Source organism: Silene latifolia, chromosome X, assembly GCF_048544455.1.
Source record: "Silene latifolia isolate original U9 population chromosome X, ASM4854445v1, whole genome shotgun sequence".
Lineage (NCBI taxonomy): Eukaryota > Viridiplantae > Streptophyta > Magnoliopsida > Caryophyllales > Caryophyllaceae > Silene > Silene latifolia.
Genome location: NC_133537.1, coordinates 105,981,475 through 105,985,760, shown reverse-complemented (window position 1 = coordinate 105,985,760; position 4,286 = coordinate 105,981,475). Strand labels below are relative to the sequence as shown.

Here is a 4,286-nt window from a genome sequence, read left to right as displayed (position 1 = left end):
AGTTGAATAACCCTAGATTATTAAGAATTTTGGTGTATTTGAGCCATAATTTTCACACTGATCTTCAGTTTCTGGTGAATTCTTCTTAATCATCTTCAATTTTTGATTAATTCTTCTTATTGATCTTCATTTTTTCTGTTGCTTCTTCATTCTTCGATTACTCTTGAGTGTTCTTATACGATTTCGATTTTATTTGTGTATAGCTGTTTACGCTGATCTTCATTGTCATCTACAATCGTCTATGTGATTCCTTTCGATTTAGGTATTTTCTGCACTTTTTTCTATAATTGATATTCATCTCCAGTTTCGTTTTTCTTGGAATCAAGCTTTCTATATACGCGTCTTACGATTCTTCAGATTCTTCAATTTCATTACATCCTATTCTGCTCTCTTCTATCAAATTCTTTGAAATTGACGCCTCACCCTCCTTCATATGAAATAGAACATTTTTTCGCAATTCAATTACTTTGATTCGTATACTTTAATAGGCATATTGTTGATTTGATTAAGTTGTTTACGATTACGTTCTATCGATTTGATGATTTTGTACTTTTTGGAGTAAGATGATTAATCTCTTTTCTGTAATTAGGCTAGGATTTCTGTTTTAAATAGCATTTTAATTTTTTTACATTAAACTGAGATGTATAATGCGTAGAATGTATACTTTGTTACAATAATAATTTTTTTGTGTTACAATAACTATTGTACTTTGTTACAATAATGGTTTTCTCTTGTTACAATGATGGTTGTACTTTGTTACAATAATGATTTTCTCGTGTTACAATAACGGTTTGATTGTGTTACAATAATGCTACAAGTGTGTTATCATACTGTTCTTATAATGGTATAGTTGTGTTATTTTAAAGTACAGTTGTGTTACTCTAATGCGATAGGTGTGTTACTCTAATGTTATAGGTGTGTTACTATAATAGTATAGTTGTGTTATTTTAAGGGACAATTGTGTTACTCTAATGCGATCGGTGTGTTACTTTAATGCTATAGGTGCGTTACTATAATGGTATAGTTATGTTCTTAATTGTAATTTGAAGAAATCAAATGCTTCTTTGAATAGATTTTCGGTTCAAATAAGTCAATAGTTATGTTGATTTCTCCTATACTTCATTTTTGTCCCTATTGTTTAAAGTCATTACTATATATAATAACTTAATATTAGCGTATGGAGACAGTTTATCGAATGTACGAAGATCTTGCACTTGCTTCTATTTTTTAGTAACAAAATATTGACTATGGTATACTTGTGTAATAAAATTACTCCCTCCCCGAAGCATTCCTTCATTACTCCTACTGTTACAGTGGGTTAATCGTTGTGTCCTTTGTAAGCATGAGTTGAACATATGTATCTCTTCTTCCCTTGCTCTTACTCTAATTCAGTTTGGAATGTTATTCTTTGCTGGCTAGGTGTTCGGTAGGACTTGGACTCTTCTTAATCATGAGATTAGCTGGTTTATTCATCATATCAAAAGGAAGTATAGGAAGACAAAATGGGTTGAACGTAATATGCGTATTTTTGCTACCCAGGAGCAGGATACTAATTGGCTAATTACTAGGATTAAGTATCTCACTAGTATTAGGATTATGAATGCTGTTGAGGAATACCTCATTGATGCTATTGTTGGTCAGTTTGACAACATTTGCTATTGGCTTGCCTTGTAAGTTTTTCTTGACTTTTATTCCCATAATGGACGAATAATAAGCCATGCTACATTCTTATTAAAAAAAAAGTACTACCTCCGTCTAACTCATTTGTTTACCTTTTTTAATTTTTTGTGAGGGGTAGTTTACTCAAAGGTAAACAAATGATTAAGATAGAGTGTAAATAATAGAGAGAATGTATTTGTCCGATTTATCATCTTCACTATTCAATAATTCTGACAGTTGCTAATTAGTTCAACTTTATACGTAATGAGGTATGACTGCTTGTGTGAAACTTGTTCAGATTGTGCTTACAAGGAAGAGTACCAGCACTAGAATAGAGTACCAGGATGATCCAATTATACATGCTTGGGAGTTGATTAATGAACCCCGGTGCACATCTTACCCTTCAGAAGACACCCTTCAAGTGAGTTCTTGAACCACCTTACACTATAATAATTTTCAAGCTCCTATATATTGTTGCCTTCTTCAGGAAATTTCATCTTGATATGGAAATGCAGGATGGGATCAATGAGATGTTAGAATATATTAAAACAATCGATGAGAAACACCTGGCGACGATAGGCCTAGAAGGATTCTTGATTCAACATCTATCTATCTATATATCTTAAAAAGTACCAATTGTATAGTATTACCTCCAGGTCCCCCTTAGTTAATTCATCTTTGTTTTTGCATATAAAAGGCTATTAGCTCAAATGGTAGAGCAGTGTGCAAACTTTGCACAATGGTATGGGTTTGAATCCCATATAGCCTAGTTAATGTAAGAACACATTGATAGTAATTTGTGCTAAAAATTCATTAACAATAAGGAATAATACGTTGCAATTAACCATACTCAAGCATGCAAAATTGAGGACGAGTTGGTCATAAACAGAATTGGGTGAGCAAGAACGTCGTCCATGATCCAATTCCACACGTTGAAGCGAGCAAAGATTTAGAGGCGAGCATATGTATGAACAATTATGCAAAGCATGTCCTATTCGAAGTAGGATTACAAGGTTGTGTCTTTTGTAACCTTAAAGTTAAGCCTTGCGTAGTACTTAAAAATCAGGTAAAACTAGATATTACACAAAAACCCATTGGTACTTTAGAGGAACTAATTTATCATTAATGTAACACTAGTTTGTCGTTAGGGTAACACTAGTTTGTCCTTAAAGTAACACCAGTATTCAATAACCAATAACCAATATGGGACTCGAACCCACATCTTGTGCATTGCACAATGCTCTACCATTTGAGCTAATTGGCTTAAAAAAATATCAGCATTATTTGCAGATTGATTCGTTAAGTAAAAGAGCAGCATTCTTAGTGATGCACTAGTTAACCAAGTAACACAAGCTACTCTTTAATGTAACACTAGTATGTCCTTAAAGTAACACAAAATGGTCTTTAGTGTAACACTAGTTTGCCCTTGGAGTAGCACAAGTTAGTCTTTACTATCTTTATTGTAACGTTAGTAAATTCTATAGTAAATCCCAGTTATTTCTAACAAGTAATTTGGATCCCAAGCTTGGCCTCAAACTCTCAAAGTCATTCAAGATGTTCATCACCCAAAAAGATGCATACGAATTTCAATTGGTCACCTACGCGCATTTATGAGACGGTCTCATACAAGAATCACGAGAAAGTAAAACTATGTGCTAATAGTAGATTTTAATAACGAAAAGAAAATTATATGAAATGTAACATATTTTTGTTATTCTCTTCATACAAGACCAACAAAGGATCAATTTTTTTACAATTAATTAGAGGTCACACAAATTGATGAAAACACAAATTCCAAAAAGCCAAGCTGTAGTTGAGATAAGAAACTGATGAACATGAATCCCATAAAACTAAGATAAGTAATACGGAGTACAAGTTAGTACTTAAATGTAATAGTAAATTGTCCTTAAAGTAACATAAGTTAGTCTTTAATGTAACAGTCGTTTGTCCTTAGAGTAAGAAAACTGCAATTTTAAAGTCACAATAACAGAGGACATAAGTGTTACACAACCACACCAAAAGTACTGCTAGAGAGCATAAATGCTCCACCACAAATATATACGAAGTATCACCATAACCGCTCATGAATAATACAATAACATCATTCATTCTTTGGATTTTATATTGCATTTCCATCTTACAATTAAAGATAACGTTGAACTTGAAATAGAATGAGGGATGTGTGAAATTAATAATATAACATGACAATCGCAAAAAATTGAATAGTACCTGAATCGTCTATGAAAAGTAAAGAGATCCGGATTAGATAATAGGTTCAGATCGAATTTTCTAAACGATCTGCCAAATGAAATACTATCGAACAAAAGAAATCGATGCTTTGACAGTATAATAAATTAAACCTGCAATTGAAATCACAGTTATTGTCGCTCAATTCGGAGATCTCGTCGTTTAATATTGTTGATGAATAGCGATGGTGAATTTTCTCCGCAAAATTTTGTTTATTAAGAGAGAGAGGGGAAGAGAGAGAAAGACCAAAAGAAATAAAGAAAGAAAGGACGGGGTGGCTCATGGCGGAGTAATTTTGTGATAATTATGTAGGGTGACGTGGCGCAATCAGACGCATCGATTGGTATTAGATCTAATGGTGTATAATGGTAGGACGGACT

General features: G+C 32.9%; 1 long non-coding RNA gene across 1 annotated transcript; it reads left to right on the top strand.

Annotated features, from left to right (window-relative positions):
* The first annotated feature begins 201 nt into the window (after positions 1-201).
* On the top strand, positions 202-2,508 carry LOC141621526 (uncharacterized). The gene is made up of 4 exons (XR_012532415.1): positions 202-262; positions 1,420-1,670; positions 1,958-2,080; positions 2,175-2,508. It is a non-coding gene; the product is annotated as an uncharacterized LOC141621526 (long non-coding RNA).
* The last annotated feature ends 1,778 nt before the right edge of the window (positions 2,509-4,286 follow it).